Source organism: Sus scrofa, chromosome 6, assembly GCF_054392235.1.
Source record: "Sus scrofa isolate SSC_HxYL_T2T_F1_AM1 chromosome 6, Sscrofa_HxYL_maternal_Yorkshire_Landrace_v2.0, whole genome shotgun sequence".
Classification (NCBI taxonomy): domain Eukaryota; kingdom Metazoa; phylum Chordata; class Mammalia; order Artiodactyla; family Suidae; genus Sus; species Sus scrofa.
Genome location: NC_139388.1, coordinates 150764833 through 150786195, shown reverse-complemented (window position 1 = coordinate 150786195; position 21363 = coordinate 150764833). Strand labels below are relative to the sequence as shown.

The 21363-nt window shown below is 40.9% G+C and overlaps 1 protein-coding gene and 1 long non-coding RNA gene across 13 annotated transcripts in view; one reads left to right on the top strand and one right to left on the bottom strand.

Annotated features, from left to right (window-relative positions):
• PDE4B (phosphodiesterase 4B) overlaps positions 1 to 21363 on the top strand; it is a 552462-nt gene that overhangs the window by 377073 nt on the left and 154026 nt on the right.
• The window catches only part of LOC102162258 (uncharacterized), a 156898-nt gene that overhangs the window by 78619 nt on the left and 56916 nt on the right, over positions 1 to 21363 (bottom strand). For 4 of the 5 annotated variants that reach the window (XR_014808071.1, XR_002345461.2, XR_014808069.1 and 1 more), the window contains 3 exons: positions 12719 to 12842; positions 12558 to 12623; positions 11623 to 11771 (listed from right to left, as the gene is read on the bottom strand). This is a non-coding gene — a long non-coding RNA (uncharacterized LOC102162258). Of the gene's footprint in view, positions 1 to 9058; positions 11772 to 12557; positions 12624 to 12718; positions 12843 to 21363 lie in introns of those variants that run through there. The other variant, XR_014808070.1, reaches the window with a different exon arrangement.

Here is a 21363-nt window from a genome sequence, read left to right as displayed (position 1 = left end):
GCATTTAGGAGAAAAGTTTGAACTAATGATCATGACCAAAATTTCTCCACCATCTCGTCTTTGTCTTTACAGCCCTTTCTGCTTACAGTACAGATGGGCAAAAATAGTGCTGCTATATTAAAAAAGAATGAAAATGTTACCCTAACATACCTGTGGCAAGAAATAAACGGTGGTCTTGGGGATTATACAATGAAAGCTAAACAACCTCTCCTTTTCCTTTCCTTTCCTTTCCTTTTCCTTTTCCTTTCCTTTCCTTTCCTTTCCTTTCCTTTCCTTTCCTTTCCTTTCCTTTTCTTTTCTTTCTTTCTTTTTTTTTTTTTTTTAAGGCTGCACTTTGTGGCCTATGAAGATTCCCAGGCGAGGGGTCGATTAGGAGCTACAGCCAGCCTACACCTCAGCCACAGCAAGACCAGATCCAAGCCACATCTGCAACCTACACCACAGCTCAGGACAGTGCCAGATCCTTAACCCACTGAGCGAGGCCTGGGATTGAATCTGTATCCTCCTAGGTACTAGTCAGATTTGTTTCTGCAGAGCCAAGATGGGAACTCTCAACATCTCCTTTTTCCTAAGTGAAAAACTATTTTATTCCTGGTCTGTGAAATGTCCCCTAACTCCAAAAACCAAACAACCATTTTTCTCCAGGAAACTGTACTTCTGGAATCAGCAATATGTTTAGGCTTTAAGTGGAAAAAAAAAAAAAAAAAAAGCTTCTGTTTAGGCAAAAGGAGAAATCGAAAGAATCATTGGATCTTTTATTCATCCCCTACTTTCTTTTCTTTTTAATAATTTTGATTGATGTTTGAAAAGGAAAGAGACAACAGAATAAAAGGAAATCACAGAGTCGAGGAAGAGGAAATGAATTCTGTTCTACTGGGCATTTACTCTTGTTCAGGTATTAGGCTGAAAGGGTTTACATATGTTATCACATCAACTCTAAGATACACATTTCTCTTAAATAGTAACAGCCCATAAATATATCTTAAAATCAGTCCTGTCTTAGATCTAATGAGATATGCCTTGCTTAATCTAAACATAATCTTCATTACATTTTACCAATCAAGAATCTGTAATCAGAGAGATGGTTCCCTCCAAGTCACATGTAGCAGAACCAGGATTCAAGCTTAGATCTGGGTAATTCCAAAATCCATTAACAAATTAGGACATCACTCTAAATTTGGGACAAATAACTACAAGGTGTTATGTTAAACTCAAGATCCAAAATAATCTCAACTGGGTAGGGCAGCCCGATCCTAACTAAATGAAGTTAAAAGTGACCTTCTCTCATCACATGGCCAGGCTTGAAGAAGTAAATAACAGTGGGAGGGAAGGAGCAAGAATTAGGCCACCTCCTGGAACAGAACAGTACCTGAGCTGAGGTAGAGGTTAGAGAGTGAACAGCAGTGGATAAGGATGAAAGGAGAAAGTCTAGACTTTTTGGTAACAGGCAGTTGAAACGTGCTGTGATGGGTGAGGGAAGTTTAGCCCGAGGTAATGGGGAGTTTTGACAAGTAGGCAGAGCCCAGGAGGTGGAAACTCAGAATAGGCCGTATCTAAAGATGCAAACAAAAAAGGTCTCAGAGATCTCATCAAATTACAGGTCGTGGGAAACACAGGCATGGAAAGGTTATAGTTTGAGCTGGTATCTGCAGATATTTTCACTCTAGAGGCAGCGCTTTACCAGTCAGTGAAGAACGTGATTTTTCTAGCATGGTATGTGGGACAAAATCCTGGGGCTGGGAGATGCCAGGAAGGATATGAGAGAGGCTGTACTATCACAATGCAAAGTATCCTGGGCTGGGTTTCTGGTCCTGCTCTACTAGAAAGAGGAAGAAGTGTTAGTTCTCTAGTCACTTTAGACTCCACATGAAGATAGCTAATGTGGAAACAAGAGGAGGTGGGAGCAGTAAGCTGGCCAGGTTGCTGCTGGTCAAGTGATAGAACATTCTACCCAAAGCTGTGCAAGGGCATAGATTCCTTCTGAGGCTGAAAACCAATACGATAGCCTCTCTCTGCAGGAGTTTTAAGAGATAGAAGATTGAGTCAAGGCTGAACAAATGCCGGGAGAGCTCATCTGCATGGAAACCAGCTCACCAGCACGGACCAGAGAGAAACCAAGGAGCGCTCCCCTGAACCAATAAGTGCCCGGTTACCTAAGATTATCTCTGCCTTCCCTATTCTTCCCCGCATCTCCCCTAACTGCAGAGGACGTAGGTCTTGGAACAAGCAGTAAAGAGTTGACCCAGAAGCAGACTCTGTGCCCTGTCTCCTAAGGTGCTGGGGTGGGAGGGAGGAGGAGGGAAAGCATAAAGGTTGGATGCCTAACCAGCAATGAAGAGGGCAAAACACAACATTTGAGGTGAAATAGAAGTTTGGAAATAGCATGAATTACACTTCTAAAACTACTCGCCAAGCTCTGGGGCCTGTCCGGGATGTTATTCCAGTGTCACAGCAAAGGAAATGTTCAAAAGCGTATTTCAAGAAAGTAATTAAAAAGCATCATTCTTACTATATCCACCCCCACTCCCAGAGTTGACATTTTGCTGTAAAGAGGTGACGCTAGTGTCATAAAGTGATACCACGGTATTCAAGTATGATGCTTGAATTCAACTAGAGGTCTGAATTGTTTACATGTTTTTCATGGGTTTACGTCCATCTAGCAAGTTAGTCTTTAGACATAGTACGTTACTTTTTTTAAAAAATTTTAATTAAAAAATTTTTGTTTTGTTTTGTTTTTTAGGGCTGCATCTGTAGCATGTGCAGGTTCCCAGGCTAGGGTTCTAATTGGAGCAACAGCTGCCGGCCTATGCCACAGCCACAGCAATGCCAGATCCAAGCTGTGTCTGCAACCTACACCATAGCTCACGGCAATGCTGGATCTTTAACCCACTGAGCAAGGCCAGGGATCAAACCGGCAACCTCATGGTTCCTAGTCGGATTTGTTTCCCCTGCACCATGACGGGAACTCCTACACTATGTTACTTTTAACAAAAGCATACTTTATTATCAGAGAAGGCGATGCTATTTGGCTGTGAGCCTGCTTTTTTAAGACATGCCTGAAAATGTTTTAAAACATAGTCAACTATTAGCTGGGGACTCAGTTTGACATGTTTCTTTCCCAACTAGTCAGTGCATGATATGCAGAAGGAAAGGGCATACTGAAACAACTTATTTTAGCCACAGGAGAGAGGAGGCTATTTGGAAGAGTTCATTTTGGAGGTAGTAAAGTCATTAATTTGCCCAGTTCTTTTGGGATTTGAAACTGTGGCTCTCTGGACTGCATGTTCCCAACCTCAGCCTCAGTCTCAGTGAACAACAAGAGGAACTGAGGACAAGTCATGGCCTTAGATGCAGCCCCAGCCACCACTTCCCTTGCTTTCGAGATTGAATAAAATCCTTGAACTTAAATTACTTTCCTTTCGCTCAGTGGGTTAACGATTCAGCCAATTGCAGTTCCAATTAGACTCCTAGCCCAGGAACTTCCATATGTCACAGGTGCAGGCCTAAAAATTAAAAAAAGAAAAGAAAAGAAAAAAGAAAAAACCTCTCTTCTCCATCCTATCTGCTTCATTTGCATCAGGTTTATTCTTTCAATGTGAAAAATAAGGCAAGACATTAAGTAGAAGAGGAGGAAAGCAGTGGTTTGTCAAGGTCTTAGTTTACTCTCTCTAGGTCTTGCCCACATGTGTCATTGATGTTCATGGGTTTTTTTAAAATTTTTATTTTTTTGTCTTTTTGCCTTTTCTAAGGCCACTTCCTGCAGCATATGGAGGTTCCCAGGCTAGGGGCCTAATCGGAGCTGTAGCTGCTGGCCTACGTGGGATCCGAGCCATGTCTGCGACCTACACCACAGCTCACGGCAATGCCAGATCCTTAACCCACTGAGCAAGGCCAGGGATTGAACCCGCAACCTCATGGTTCCCAGCTGGATTTGTTTCCGCTGCACCACAACAGGAACTCCAATGTTCACATTTACTCTGGATCAGTTCAACCTTGTTCATTTTTGAAGGTCATGTGAGGCTGTTTCCTTTTGTTGTCAACTGTGCACATGCATTTGAACATTCACTCAATCATTTATCCATCCATCCATCCATGCATCCACCAGCTATCCAGCCAGCCAGCTAGCCATTAATTCCTTCTCTCGACTCCTTTGGGGAATATTCCAAAATGAGGAAATGTACATTAGGTTATTGAGAACTGCTCTGTCACAGCCTTTGTGTGCCCTTAAGTAAGTTGCATTAACTCTCTGAGCCTCAGGTTTTTCACTGGAAAAAATCAAAGAAATGGCCTAGATTAGTAGTTTCAATCTGTTTTAAGCACTGGGATGATAGCTGGGATTTCAAGGATGGGAGAAAAAGTGAAGAACCTTAAACAAAAAATTAATAAAATTATAGATCTCTGGATGAAGCCTGGAGTGTAGATGCCTAGAATCCTGTTAAGTATTTTCCTGGATCTTAACCCCACCTGGATTCAGCCACAGAGCTCTCCACAGAATGCAAGTAGACAGCCACTGGGTCACTCCTGATTGCTAAGATCCAATCCAATTCTCTGAAAGTCTGTGGGTCTGTAATTGATCTTCCTGCATTGTGTAAACACAGCACAGGGAGAAGGGTGCTGGCCATGTTTCCACTAGCAATTCAACTATACGTAGTAAAAACTAGGTATAGTTTCTGGAAGATCAGGAAAAAGAGGATGTTTCTAATTTCTCAAGTTAGCAGGTTTCAGCTAATTTGGGAGATCATTGGATTTTTCCAGACCTAAATTTATGACAGGCTATCTCTCTGATTCTATTTTCTTTCTCTTCTGTTTCTAAATTACACCCTCATCCTCAAATTGTCATGGTACATTTTTTTCCCCAAAATTGCAACCAATGACGAGGCTAAAAAATTGAACAGTGTGTTTCCACCTCTACACAGAAAATGGTATATATTTCTTCTACTCTGACCCAGATAAGGAAAAAAATATATATATAAGAAGGAGGAAATTGCCCTTAAACCTCCAGAAAATAGTTTTGTGTGTGTCTGGAATCTAGTAGAAACAGCAATCATATTTGCTGAATAAATAGATGTTATTAACTCTTTATATTCCCTGCTCCTGTTAAACAGTAGATTTCTTAATGGTCATCCTAAGTGTGATGAATAATAATACCACACACACATATTTCTTGAATTAATTTAGAGGCTATTAGGCATGTAACTTATAGAGTATATTTGAGATATCATAAGAAAACTTTCTGGAGGCAGCATTTGAAAAGAGGCTTGGATGTAGCTGGGATTTCAAAGGGTGGGAGAAAAAGCGCTTTGCAAGCAAGAGGATAAATAGGCAAAATCCAGAGGCAGGAAGCTGAGTGTACACATGGGATTGGAGAAATTCTATGTGTCATTGCTGGGGTTAAGGTAAGAAGAAAAGACAAAAAAATTAAAGTTAAAATTAAAAAAATTTTTAAAAAAGCAACTGGAGAAGTAGTTTGAGGCCAGATCACTGAGTGCTTTTGTTAGCTGGTGAGGATTATGACAGGCGATGGGAACACATTAAAGGATGTAGAGGATGGGAGTGGCTTAGTTAGAAGTGGATTATGGAAAGATTAAGCTGCCAACATTATATCAGATGAATTGATGGGAGAGAAACTAAAGGCAGGAAGAACACTAGGGAAGCAGCAGTGGCCTGGTTATAACCCACTGAACGCCTCTGTAAGGCAGCTGGGTGCAAACAGATAGTAGAATTACTCTCCAGTGCATGGAAAATGCAGGGTGATTCAGTAGCTCCTAACTATGAGTTGGAGGACTAACCAGAAGCCAGGACACCGCATGTCAGGGTCCACTGAGCTCTCAGATGCAAAGAGAGAAAGAACACAGTCAAGTCCAAGGGCAGAGTCATTAGGACAGGCATTTACTGGCCTCTCTTTTTCTGTCTCTTTCTCAACTGTCTGGAAAGTACAGAGGAGGGAGCTAGGAAGATGACTCACTAGCCACACTGCTGGCTGAATGATTATATCTGTTTCTTCTCCTTAATGGTCTCAATTACTTTTGCTAAAAAGTCATACTTCTAGACAATCAATCCTTTTCAGTATCAGTGTTGACCACCCTACCTCCAGCTCAACAAATTTTAATATTTCTGTGACCCCTGTGTGATTGCTTCCCTATCCTTCAGAAATGCTGTGGTCTCTGAGAAAATCTTCTGTTAGAGCCTGTGCAGGTATTAGTCTACCACTAGAAAGTGATGTTCTTATAAGCAGAGATGCTATTTCCTCATCTTCACACTCTTTGAACCTAGTGAAGGGTCTAGTATTTGATAGCATTAAGGAAATTTTGGTGGTTTGGTTACATGAAGTGTTAGGAATAGAAATAGCTCTCTTAACAAAATAATGCCATTTGCAGCAACATGGATGGAATTAGAGACTCTCATACTAAGTGAAGTAAGTCAGAAAGAGAAAGCCAAATACCATATGATATCACGTATATCTGGAATCTGACATAAGGCACAAATGAACCTTTTCACAGAAAAGAAACTCATGGACTTGGAGAACAGACTTGGGATTGTCAAGGGGGAGGGGGAAGGAGTGGGGTGGACTGGGAGTCTGGAGTTAATAGATGCAAACTCTTGTGTTTGGAGTGGAAAGGAATGAGATGCTGCTCCTGCTGTATAGCACAGGGAACTATATCTAGACACTTAGTATGGAGCATGATGGAGGATAATGTAAGAAAAAGAATGTGTGTGTGTGTGTATGTGTGACTGGGTCACTTTGCTGTACAGTAGAAATTGACAGAACACTGTAAACCAACTAAAATGGAAAAACTAAAATTCATTAAAATAAAAAAGAACAGAAAATGAAATACAAATCAAAAGAAATAGCCATTTTTAAGACAGTCTGCTTCATTTGGTTTTAACCATGGGTTCTATTATGTTTTTTATAGAAAAATCATGCTCTCATTGCATTTACTAATATGCACCATTTCTACCAACAGCATTTAATACCACAAGTATTTCTATCCTCTCAGATTGAGTAAATAAAGTCAGATTGCCTCTCACTTAGGGACTGCTAACGTGTAGGAGTCCCATTCCCACAAGGGGGGAGCTTAGTTATGTAGAGGCCCAGGAAAGATAAATTACTAGAAGATTTTTTTTCTAACAATGGTTTCCCCCAGAATATGGTCCAATGGCATGGGAAGCATAATAGCAGGGGTTGGTCACAAGTCCTAGTGGACATGTGATATATCATAAGGTAAGTGGCATGGTTCTTTTCTCATTCTATTGGCTGCTGCTAAGGATCGGTTGCTTTCACTTGCTGCCTTAGAAGTTTTCTCAGGTTGAAGCTGGTCAGTTAGCCACCCTAGAGAGAGATTTTATAGTTGACACAAAGCACTGCTCTTGGAAAGCATTTCCCCAAGTTGTGGTTTCAGTTGTGATCCCCAACTCTGCTGCCTCTAATTCTGCCTTTAGTGGTGAAGACCAAGTCATAGAAAAAAACTGAAATCCAGAGAAAGTCACAAAGCACAGTATTAGCCTTTCCTTCATCCCTGCTTTACCTTGGATTTGACTTCCCAAAAAATTGGAAGAGGCCTAAAAAGGTCTAAAGCTGTTTTGATGATCTGGGTTGGGTGGTGACATTTGAAGAGGCGTGGCTGCATCTGGCAGTGCAACAGAGGGATCAGATTACCCCCCACCCCCCCCAAAAAAGGATTCTCCTTAATGGTCTCATTTCCATTTGCCAAAATTTATACCTTCATGAAAGTGATGCTTGGAATCTTCAGATCAAGCCCTGGCAAGAAGACTGCTCTTGAGGAAGGCTTCTGCATGGCCTTGTGGAGAAGCATCATCAGACAAAGGCTAGGAATGGCCATGGACTCATCCTTCACTGCAGAATCAGAGAGCAAGAGTGCAATAGGACTTCCAGTCACCAGGGCTTGGAAATGAAAGGCCAGAGACCCACATATTTTGTGCAATTCTGGAAACCTTTATCATGTCTCCAGCTTATTACTTTTGTGATTCTTTGTTATTTTCTATAGCATAATTAGCATCAAAACGCTTAAAACTAGAAAGATCTGTCTGCTTATCTTCCAAGGCCACATAGAATTGGGGACTGAGGAAGCTACATTCTCCAAGCTACTTTAGGGAGGGGAATTCACAAGGGATGTCAAAAGCTACCTAAAGACAGGACAAAATGAAGTAAAAGGAATGAAGCAAGGAATGCCTGGAGTCTTGGAGGTGGTCTGAGACCAAGCAGCCAAAAAGCCCGCAGAAGAAGCAGAATAGCTGATAATAAGCATGTTTTTGATCTCCTTCTATTTCAAAGTATTATAACTTAGATTTATATTCAGTACTTCTTTGTTCACATTCTTTTCTCTTAGCCTCACTTCCCATCCATTAGAGAGAGAAAATATTTTATAATTTCCAAATTGCCTCTCCTTAAGTTCCAGGGGATAAAGTGGGAGACATTCAGGAGCCTGGGATGTCAGCATCCTCTTCATGCACGATGAAGTTTGAGGGGTTTTAATGTGGATATTAGTTATCCAAACTGGTTATTGAATTTGCAAAGAAGCTTTGTGTGCTGTTGCAGTCTAAGACGGATGATGACAGCGGAGCCTTTTGCATTATAAATTAGAATGGATGCTCCCTTTTTTTGAGTCATTGCTTTTTCAGGTTGCTCATTTATCTTTTTATCTGATTTATCCCTCCCCACTCACATTCTTAAAATGCCTTGCCCTGTGCTACTATTTCTTAATGGCATAGACTTGGATTTACTGTGACTGCTTTGGCAAATTTACAGCTTTAGAAAGGTGTCTTAAAATTGTTGCCGAGAGCCTTCTGGAGATGGGTGATGACATTGATTGGGATTGATAGCCCTTAAAGGAGAATAAATTGAAAATGTTGCCAGGACTCCAGGGAATGATATGAACTCGATCTCTTCATTTATTTTTTCCAATTAAGCCTTGGCTATTTCTGTCTATAGTGGTAAACATGTTGTTTTTACTGCTATTAGTAGTGGTAGTATCAATAACAACATTTATATAATATGTAGTAATATATCAGTTAGGGTTCTTTGGTTTCTTTCTTTTCATTTCTTTTTTTTTTTTTTTTTTCTTTTTAGGTCCACACCTGCGACATATGGAAATTCCCAGGCTCAGAGGATCCAAGCTGTGTCTGCAAGTACACTGCAGCTCGTGGCAGCGCCAGATCCTTAACCCACTGAGAAAGGCCAGGGATCGAACTCATGTCCTCATGGATACTAGTTAGGTTCCTTATTACTGAGCCACAACAGTCACTCCATTCTTTGGCTTCTTACAACATATTGATTTTGACTAACTAAAACTAATGGGATTTGGTTGAAAAGGTATTGGGAGCTCCTACAACAGTTGGAAGCCTGAAGAGCCAGCCCGGAAAATAGGCAAGAAGGAAGGCAGCCCTGGAAGAAAGAAGCAGGAGGTCCTAGAGGGCCTCCCAGACAGAACCATCAGAGAAAGTCCACCCCACCAGGATGAAAAGGAACTCTCCCATTATTAGCTTCTTTGTCCCTCTGCTGAGATTTAAACCCCAAGCATGGGGCCTCTTGTTTAGCTAGTTATATAGCGTAAGGTTGGCTGAAAGGTTGAGACCTGAGTTCAGGCATAAAGGACTTTATCAGCGGGTTATGCTGCTGGGTTGACTCACAAAGGGAGGTCAGCAGTCAACCTGCTCAAGAAGGGAGGTTATATGTGGGAGCCAAGAAAGGGGGTTTCTGTGCAGAAGCTGATTGGCCATTTCTTACGTAAATAGGATGAAAAGGAACAGACCAATCTGTGTACTTTCAACAAACTACGTAAATAGGGTGAAAAAGGAACAGACCAATCCGTTTGGGAGAATTGTTAGTAGGATATGAAGAAAAGTTTAGACATTCTCCTGGGTAGTGGGGTAGTCTTTAAGATTGGGTCACATGATTTGGGGAAGGCTTAGTCATGTCTTAGTCATATCTCTCCAGGAGCTAGGTGAGAGCCTAGAGCTAAGTCTTGTTTTTTCTGGGACAAACCTAACATATAGGACCTCTGATTGTTACGTAAACTTTCTCTAATGAGGAAGACAGAATTGCTTAAGAGTAAATTAAAATATTCTTAAGCACAGAGAACTATATCCAGGCTCTTGGAACAGACTGTGATGGAATATAAGAAAGGGAATGTATATGCATGACTGGGTCACTTTGCTATGCAGCAGAAATTGGCACAACATTATAAATCAATTATACTTTAATAAAATAAAAGATATTGTTAAGAGGGAAATACATGCTTGGCCACCCAAAAAATAAATCCAGTGTACTTTATTTTTTATACAAAAGTAAAACATATTAACCAACACTTAACCTATTTAGCAACACTATGAGGTGTGCAGAATTCAAACTGTCTTATAGATTATGTGATTTAGAGTTAAATATATCACATATGTTTTCCTAAGTCATGTGGTAATTAAGTGACAAAATGATATTCAAGTCCACCTGTTTATGTACCTTATATTCTCTTATTTTGTGGAGCTTTGCCATTCAAGCAGATAAGATCCTTGAGGAACTTCAGTTCCAAAATTTTTTCTTTGCCCTCTCTGCCTCTCTCACCCTCCATCACCATTCTTCTCATATTTCTTAGTTCCTGTTGCCCTTAGTTACCATCAGAGGTCCAAGCCTTTTGTAATCATGCTGACACTTAGCCCCATATGGCCTGACACATCTCCTGATATAAACTAATCTTTGCCAACCTTTCCACCATGCTGCGGCACCTCCTGGTCCAGAAATTGTCAAGATTTCCTTCATACACGGTCTCTGAGCCCATTGTTTCCTTTCCTTACTCTGACACTTGGGTCTCCCTTGGCCCCTGAGCTACCCATGCAGTGCCCTCAAGAGACAGCTACTTCCCTCCCACATTCTACTCAGTGTAGGGCCTAGAAATAGTGGAGGCATCCTCCTTACTCTTCCTTGTGGCTTAGGGACCATTTTCTTGCCCTTCTCTCTTGAAAACCTGGGTCCACGGAAGTGCATGCCATCAGACTACATTACTCATGACTCTTCCTGAGTGTAGCCATCCACGACCTCTGGGTCACTCTGAATTCACTGAACATTGCAGCAGCTTACCCACTCTTTCTTTCCTATACAAATTTTGTTGTCATTTGCAAGCACTTTCGCACCCATGTATATGATCCATTCAATATTCTGGTCTCATGGTAAATTGCTATCACTTTGTGTTATCTTTTCCTCCACCCAACTACCTCATCTTCTCTCCCATCTTTATCCTTGACCCTTTCATTACCAATAACTGAACCATCTCCAGAATCTTGATGTCCAGTGTCCACTCTCAGACTCCCACTTGCCATCTTTCCAGGCCATCCCTCCTGTTCCCACTGCTTAAGCTTGTACCCCACAATGACTTCTAATTCATTGACCCCACCACCTTCCCACTGTCCCTCACTCCAGTCAACCTTTCTCACACACATCCCTCATTTCTTTCGGTATCTAGATTAGACTGCAGGGTTCATCATTCAGACTGCTCCTTTATAAACATCCGCAGTTGCCCACCCTACTCACAGGCAACATTTCAGAACTGGTTAGACCAACTCTTCACCTACTCAGCACGTGCACAAGAAAGAGCATCGGAGAATAATACTCACCCATGCTCCTTGAATTCATTCTTAATTAAGCACCACAAATCTCAGATGAGCCATCAGCATTACCCAGCACTTTGACTGTGTGTTTCAGGTCATTTCACTTCCCTGGTCTCTAAAACAGCTGTTTCACACCATCTCATTGTGCCCACAACCTACAAAACCATGTTCATTGATCTCAATTTTACTGAGAAAATAGAAGAAATCACAGGAAAACTGATTACTTGTTCCCCAATCTAGGAGTGCACTCTCTTCTTTCTGTAGACACAATCCCTGAACCCAGTCCATCCTCTCCACTGCAGACTAGACCCTCTCCCCCCCTCCGCCTTCTCCAGGACTTTGCATCGCATCTCTCTCCTCTGCCCCTTGATCATCATTTTCTCCCTCTCTTGAGCACTCAAGCTTGGCCAAAAGAAGCCAAGTGGTCTTTGCAGCCCCTTCCAGTTACTATTCCATATCTGCCCTCCCATTCACAGCAAAATGTTCAAAGGTTGTCTTTATCTCCCCACCTCTCCTTCTCCCCTCAATCTACTTCAATCAGGCTTTTGTTTACTATCATCAAATGGAAACCCCATCATCAGTACTTTCCCTTTATTGAAAACCTATAGCCCATGGTAGGTAAATCCTCATCTTACTCTCTTCAGAATATAACATTCCTAAGAACTACTGCAATCTTGATGTCAGCTCAAATATTTTATAATGGGAGATCTTGAGTAACAGCAGTTCTTATACACTCATCAAGTGGATTTGAACTGAATTAAGTGAAGAATGCCTGTCCCTCTTGGCTATGGATACACCCGCTCTCTTGGCATTTCTCCTGATAGACTCTGAAGTAAGACCCATGAACAGCTCCAGCCAGGATGCATCGAGACTTGGGTTCTAGAAATTATAAACTGAATATTTAGGGCCCAGCAACTAGAGAAGATATATTTGATACTTACCCTAGCTGTAAAATCTTTTTTAAAAGCATCCTGTTTGGGTTTTTACTTCTTTTTTCTCTGAGACCCCTGTGTACATTAAAAAAAAGTTAAAGTATTAATATTAAAAAAGTAAATAAATTAAATAAATAAAGGTATCCCATTTAACTTATGTAAATTCATACCTTTTTTCTTGAGTATCTCTAGTTCTATTTTATTTTCCTGGTGAGTAGGGGTGTCAATCCCTTATTTTCCTCTGAACCCAAACTCGTTTTCATGGATTTGTAACATTTCTCATCCACAAATTTCCTGCGAGGGGGAAATAACACATTCATTGTATGTGTCATATTTAAGAAAGACTAGGTAGCTGGATAATTTGTTCTGTGCAATCATTACAGATCTAGGGCACAAAAATTTGGCTGGGAAGCTGGTGCTCACTTCCATGCTGGAATTTAGTGTTATTCTGTCTCTAGGTTTTCAGGTCTTCAGCCTTATGGAATTGGTGAGTGTGTGTCAGGAGGTAGAGTATAGGGATTGTCAATTCTAAAAGACCTTTTGATTTGCCAACAAACATTTTATTTTGTTATTTTTCTTTTTTTAATATAGTTGATTTACAATGTTCTTTCAATTTCTACTGTACAGTAAAGTTACCCAATAATACATACATATCCATTCTTTAATTTTTTAATTGTTATTCTTTTTCTCACATTATCCTCCATCATGTGAATGATACAATTTCTCTGTATCCTCCATAGCTCCAAAGTCACTGCTTTCTGTTTCAGTATTCTAATAAGTATACTGTAGTAAAGTATTTTAAAGAAATTTAAATTTAAATTTTTTTGGAGTTTTCTTGTGGTTCTATGAATTAAGGATCCAGCATTGTCACTGCAATGGCTTGTGTTGCTGCTGTGGCAAGGGTTCGATCCCTGGCCCAGGAACTTTCACATGCCTCAGGTGTGGCCCAATTAATTAATTGATTAATTCATTTTAAAAATAGATTTAAAAAATAAATACATAAATCGTTTTTCTTAAGTTGAGCATGCATCCTCTTTGGCAGCACCTCAATACTTACTTCCTACTATCTGACACTCAACCAGTTTTATTTAACAAATCCTTGTTGAAGGTCTTCTGTGTGTCAGGCTCTGCATCAAGCCCTGCAGCAATAGCAGGGAATAAGAAGGACAGGGTCTCGGAAGTTCCTGTCGTGGCTCGGCAGAAATGAATCCGACTAGTATCCATGAGGATGAGGGTGAGGTTTGATCCCTGGCCCTGCTCAGTAGGTTAAGGATCCAGCGTTGCTGTGAGCTGTGGCATAGGTCACAGACGTGGCTTGGATCCCACTTTGCAGTAGCTGTGGCATAGGCTAGCAGCTACAGCTCCAATTTGATCCCTAGCCTGGGAACTTCCATATGCCATAGGTGCCACCCTAAAAAGCAAAAATAGATGAAAAAAAAAAAAGGACAGCGTCTCAAATCTTATGAAGCTTGCATTCTACTGGAGAGAGACGGATAAAAATGAGTATACATATGGTATTTGTCTTTCTTTTTCTGACTTATTTCACTCAGGATGAGAGTCTCTAGTTCCATCCATGTTGCTGCAAATGGCATTATTTCATTCTTTTTTATGGCCAAATAATATTCCATTGTGTATATATACCACTTCTTCCTAATCTAGTCATCTGTTAATGGATATTTGGGTTGTTTCCATGTCTTGGCTATTGTGAATAGAGCTGCAATGAGCACGTGGGTGCATGTGTCTTTTTTAAGGACAGTTTTGTCTGGATATATGCCCAAGAGTGGGATTTCTGGGTCATATGGTAGTTCTTCAGTGGGGGAAAAAAAAAAAAGTGTGTTGGAGGAAATAACAATAAAAAATAAATTAAAAAAATAAAATAAATAAAAATGAATAAACAAAAAAGTAACAGGGATGATTCAAGTAAAACAAGTACCTGATGAAGTAAATAAAATAAGATGATGTGGTGTGGAGTGTTTGTGGAAGGAAGTGATAATATAGATGGAGGGGACCAGAGTCCTTCCTGAGATGACATTTGCTCTGAGGCCTCAGTGATATGAAGAACCCGGGATAGAGATGGTAAGCAAAGCCAACAGCAATTGCAAGACTTTGCAGCAGCAAGGGTTTGGTTTGCTCATGGTAAAGAAGGTCAGTGCAACTAAAATATAATGAGCAAGACAGTCGCTAATTTACAATGAGGTCAGGAAGAGAGCAGAGGGCAGATCATGGAGAATCTTACAGGCTGTAGTGAGGCTTTGGGATTTTATTCAATTTTTAATTTTTTTTAATGATTTTTATTTTTTCCATTATGGTTGGTTTACAGTATTTTGTGAATTTTCTACTGTAAAGCAAAGTGACACAGTCACACATACTTATATACCTTCTTTTTCTCACATTATCCTCCACCATGCTCCATCACAAGTGACTAGATATAGTTCCCAGTGCTATACAGCAGGATCTCACTGCTTATCCATTCCAAATATAATTGTTTGCATCTATTAACCCCAGATTCCCAGTCCATCCCACTCCCTCCCCCTCCCACTCAGCAACCACAAGTCTGTTCTCTAAGTCCATGAGTTTCTTTTCTATGGAAAGGTTAATTTGTACCATGTATTAGATTCCAGATATAAATGATATATGGTATTTGTCTTTCTCTTTCTGACTTACTTCACTTAGTGTGAGAGTCTCTAGTTCCATGAATGTTGCTGCAAATGGCATTATTTTGTTCTTTTTTATGGCTGAGTAGTATTCCATTGTGGATACATCTTCTTAATCCATTCATCTGTCAGTATGTATTTAGGTTGTTTCCATGTCTTGGCTCTCATGAATAGTGCTGCAGTGAACATGAAGGTGCATGTGTCTTTTTCAAGAAAAATTTTGTCCGGATATATGCCCAAGAGTGGGACTGCTGGGTCATATGCTAGTTCTATATTTAGTTTTCTGAGGTACCTCCATACTCTTTTGCACAGTGGTTGTACCAGTTTACATTCCCACCAACAGTGCAGGAGGGTTCCCTTTTCTCCACACCCCCTCCAGCATTTGCTATTTGTGGACTTATTAATGATGGCCATTCTGACTGGTGTGAGGTGGTACCTCATAGTAGTTTTGATTTGCATTTCTCTAATAATCAGTGATGTTGAGCATTGTTTCATGTGCTTGTTGGCCATCTATATATCTTCTTTGGAGAAATATATTTTCTTTTTTTTTTTTTTTGTCTTTTCTAGGCCCATACTCAGGGCATATGGAGGTTCCCAGGCTAGGGGTCTAATTGGAGCTGTACCCACTGACCTATGCCACAGTCACAGCAACACCAGATCCAAGCTGTGTCTGCAACCTACACCATAGCTCACAGCAACACCAGATCCTTAACCCACTGAGCGAGGCCAGGGATCAAACCCACAACCTCATGGTTCCTAGTTAGATTCATTAATTACTGAGCCATGACAGGAACTCTGGATTGTTGGCTTTTTGGTGTTGAGTTGTATAAGTTGTTTGTATATTTTAGAGATTAAGCCCTTGTCAGTTGCATCCTTTGAAACTATTTTCTCCCATTCTATAGGTTGTCTTTTTTTTTTTTTATGGTTTTCTTTGCTGTGCAAAAGCTTGTCAGTTTGATTAGGTCCCATTGGTTTATTTTTGCTTTTACTTTGTTGCCTTGGGAGACTGACCTAAGAAAACATTTGTAGGGTTGATGTCAGAGAATGTTTTGTCTATGTTGTCATCTAGGAGTTTGATGGTGTCTTATATTTAAGTCTTGAAGCCATTTTGAGTTTATTTTTGTGCATGGTGTCAGGGTATGTTCCAGTTTCATTGATTTACATGTGCCTATCCAGCTTTTCTAGCAATACTTGCTGCAAAGGCTGTCTTTTTCCCATTTTGTATTCTTGCGTCCTTTGTTGAAGATTAATTGACCATAGGTGTCCGAGTTTATTTCTGGGTTCTGTATTCTGTTCCATTGGTTTGTATGTCTGTTTTGGTACCACCAGTACCACACTGTCTTGATGACTGTGGTTTTGTAATATTGCCTGAAGTCTGGGAGAGTTATACCTCCTGCTTGGTTTTTGTTCCTCAGGATTGCTTTGGCAATTCTGAGTCTTTTATAGTTCCATATAAATTTTTGGATTGTTTGTTCTAATTCTGTGAAAAATATCATGGGTAATTTGATAGTGATTGCATTGAATCTATAGATTGCTTTGGATAGTATGGCCATTTTTACAATATTAGTTTTTCTAACCCCAGGAGCACAGAATATCTTTCCATTTCTATGAATCCTCTTTAATTTCCTTGATTAATGTTTTATATTTCTCACTTATGACTTTCACCTCCTTGGTCAGGTTTATTCCCAGGTATTTAATTTTTGGGGGTGCCATTTTAAAAGATATTGTATTTTTGTATTCCTTTTCTAATATTTCATTGTTAGTATACAGAAATGCAACCAATTTCTGAATGTTAATCTTATATCCTGCTACTTTGCTGAATTCATTGATCAGTTCGAGTAGGTTTTATGTGGAGTCCTTAGGGTTTTCTATATTTAGTAGAAATTGCATACAGTGACAATGTTACCTCTTCTCTTCCAATTTGGATACCTTTTATTTCTAATTGCTATGGCTAGGACTTCCAATACCATGTTGAATAAAAGTGGGGAGGGTGGGCATCCTTGTCTTGTTCCAGATTTAAGCAGGAAGGCTTTCAGCTTTTCTCCATTGAGTATGATATTTGCTGTGGGTTTGTCGTAAATGGCTTTTATTATGTTAAGGTATGTTCCCTCTATACCCATGGGATTTTATTCTAAATCTGATGGGCAGCTATAGAAGCTTTCAAAGCATGGTCTGATTTCTATTTTTAAAGTTCATTCTGGTTGCTGTGGGAAAAATGGCTTTAGAGGCTAAGAATGGAAGCAGGAAGACCAGTGAGTACTCAAAAGAATCCAGATAACAGATAAGGAAGCTTGAAATCCTGGTTGGAACTTGAATATGAACAGAATATATACAAATGGGATAAATATTGGAAATAGAGCCATCAGGCCTTGCTGATGAGTTGGATGCATTAGATGAGGAAAAGAGAGAGAGCAAGGACAATTCTTAGGTTTTTGGCTTAAGCAACTGGACAGATGACAATGCCATTAATTGATGTGGGAAACTGAAGGACTGAAGGAAGAACAGATTTAGTTGGGAAAATAAAGGATTCTGTTTGGCCATGTGAAGTCTAAAATGCCCATTAGACACCCATGTGTAAGTGTTGAGTAGGCGTTGGATATAGGAAATGCTGCATAAATTTACATTACTCCTAAGGCTTCTGAGTTTGTTACTCTCGTATAGCAAGTAGGTTAAGAATGTTGGTTCAGGAGTAAAAAGACTTTTGTTTGAATATAGGGTCTGCTGCTTATCAGCCCTGTGACCTTGAGCAAGATTCTTAAGTTGTTGGGACATCAGTATCCTCTTTTATATAATGAGCTTAAAATATTATATACCTCATCAATTGACCGGAGAGATTAAATATGTTAATTTAGGCATAGTGCTTAATACAAGTCCTAGAAAAATGTGAGTACACAATGTATATTAGGACCGACTTACCAAACATCTCTTCTGTGATGCTCTTTGTATACATTATTTCACCTTAATCCTCCCCAAACTCATCACATCAACTCTGTCAGCTAAATATCAGTGTACAGCAGACTGGAACAGATAGATGCAAATACAAATCTATCTTTCACTTTAAAAAAAAAAAAGGAGTTCCCATTGTGGCACAGTGGTTAACGAATCCGACTAGGGACCATGAGGTTTCGGGTTCGATCCCTGGCCTTGCTCAGTGGGTTGAGGATCCCATGTTGCTGTGAGCTGTGGTGTAGGTTGCAGACACGGCTCGGATCCCGAGTTGCTGTGGCTCTGGTGTAGGCCGGTGGCTACAGCTCCGATTGGACCCCTGGCCTGGGAACCTCCATATGCCGCAGGAGCAGCCCTAGAAATGGTAAAAATAAAAAAAGACCAAAAAGAAAAAAGAAAATGAGCATAGCTGCAGACTACTCCTGACTTGTCAATCTGGGAAACGTTCCTATGAACCTGAAATGTGTGTCTCTCCAGTTATATCCAGCTGTCCTTTCCAAAGTCTGTTGTCTCAGACTTAACATGATCTGGTCTTCAGACCCTGAACTGACTCCTTCCACTGTCTTCCTCATCTCAGATGATGGCATCTCGGGCCTTGTAATTGCTCAGGTATAAAATTTCACAGGCATCGCTCGTCCCCATCTTTCTCGCTCCCTCTCTCTCTTTTTTGTCTTTTTAGGGCTGCACCCGTAGCATATGGAAGTTCCCAGGCTAGGGGTCGAATTGGAGCTGCAGCTGCCGGCCACAGCCACAAAAGCCACAGCAACACGGGATCCAAGCCATATCTTTGATCTACACCACAGCTCACGGCAATGCTGAATCCTTTAACCCACTAAGCAAGGCCAGGGAGTGAACCCGCATCCTCGTGGATACTAGGTGGATTCTTAAGCTGCTGAGCCACAAGGGGAACTCCACCCCTGTCTTTCTCACACATGCTTTATGAAAGCTTTATATGAAATAGCCCCCTGCCCTCATCTCCTACTGCTCTCCCCCGCACTCACTTTGCTCCAGCTACACGAGCCTATTTGCAGTTATTCAAGTATGCTAAGTGAAATAAGACAGAGGAAGACCAAGACTGTATGGCATCACTTATATGTGGAATCTAAAAAATATAGCAACCTAGTGAATAGAACAAAAATGAAGCAGACTCAGGTGTAGAGGACACATTACTGGGGAAAGAGAGGGGAGCAGGGGAAGGGGTATAAGAGCTTCAAACTATTAGGTATAAAACAAGCTAGGATACAATACAAGGATATATTGTCCAACAGAGGGAATTTAGCCAATATTTTATAATAACTACAGATGGAGCCGAACCTTTAAAAACTGTGAATCACTGTATTATTTACTTGCAACTTGCATAATATTGTATAGCAACTACGCTTCTATGAAAAAAAATATATACCAGGATGTTCTTACCCCAAGGGCTTTTTGATGTTCTGTTTCTACAGCCAAATATTCCCTCAGATATCTGATTTGCTAAACTGACCACTCAGTTCGAAACTGCAGCTCTCCTAGAACTAGGTGTCTTCTCTTCCTTTCTCTCCTCCCAGCCCCCCTTCCTTCTTTTTCTTTTCCAGAAAGAATCATACTGTGTTGCCTCCAGAGGCAGCCTAAGATTTGTTTCTGCTCCAGATGTTTTGGTCATCCTGAGAGGTATTTTCCTCCCTGAAGCCAGTTTCTCTGAGGTCAGTTCTTGGGCCTCGTTCAGGTCCACTGGTTCTCTGCCTTCTGAGTCAGCACCATGACATCAGCAGGTGTTTCCAGATACAAACAAGACTTCCTAACCCAGTAGTTAAACTGAGAGCTGTGTCTGTCTCCCACAACAGGAATGTCAGGGGCAGGTGGTCCAGGACCTTACATTACTCAGCGGTGTCTGGAGATTCAGGAGCCTTTTATCCCGCTTTTTAACCACCCCGTGTTTACCCTCGAAGCCATCATATTGTTACTGATTGTCTGTGCGTGGAGTTCCCTGTTTCAGGCAGGCAAAATAAAAAGATGGAAAGTGGAGTTCCTGTTGTGGCTCAGTGATAAAAAAAAAAACAAAACCTGACTAGTAGCCATGCGTATGAGGGTTCGATCCCTGGCTTCACTCAGTGGGTGAAGGATCGGGCATTGCCATGAGCTATGGTGTAGGTCACAGACACAGCTCGGATCCCACGTTTCTGTGGCTGTGGTAGAGGCTGGTGGTTGCAGCTCTGAAGTGACCCCTAGCCTGGGAACTTCCATATGCTGCAGGTGTGGCCCTAAAAAGACCAAAAACAAAAACAAACAAACAAAAAAAAAAAAAGGAAAGAAAAATTTTTTTAAAAAGATGGAAAGAGTAAAAAAGCCAAAGATCAAGAGCTTTACTAAGTAGAAAGGATTGTCTTCTACAGGTTGAACATCGGAACTTGCTGACTTTCAACTCCTCTTTAACCTACAACAATGGCAATTTTGTATGTCTGACCTGAGATTTGGGACAGAACCCCTTTCCCAGAGTCCTCCACCTACATTTCATTGATCAAAACTATGTCACCTGGACACTCTCAGCCCCCAAGCAGAGGAGGAGAAAGAGGTGGTATGAGCCCATGGGGAAGCCAGTCCCGTGCCCACCAGCCACAGTTTGGCTCTTCCTGACTTGCTTCTCATCTAAGACTCTATTCAGTCTCCCAGCTCTGGGCCTCCTCCCCAGAGCCTCTGTTCCTGGGTGGCCGCCAAGCCTTTGCAGACCTGGGAATCCTCAACTCTTTACTGAAGTCCTTCTCCACACTTTGAGAGCTTCTAAGACCACATGAAGAATTTGGGTCTGCTTTGTGATGTCTGCAGATCTTGGGGAATTACATTTCAGGAGAGGGGGCAGGTGATGACAAAAATCTCAAATCCTCTGTTCAAGTAAACGATGCTGCCATTTCTCTTCCGCATGTCTCCTGTGCTGGCACTGCTGGCGAACTGTAGAACTGAACATCTAAATGTTCATATGTATTATTTAACTTCATCCTCATAGCAATCCTTTGGCTTTTTCTTCTATCACGATCTTACACATGAGGCTCAGAAAGGTTAACGCCAAGGCTCTTTAGTTAGCAAGTGGCAGGGCCTCTATTCAGAGCCAGGTCTGTCTCGTTCCAAAGCCTCTGCGTGATCCATTACATTAAACTGCTTCTAAGTAGAGCTTTCCCAGGGCAGTCATTTCCCACTATATATAGGACCCTTTGAGTCACTCTGAGTATTTCTTAATG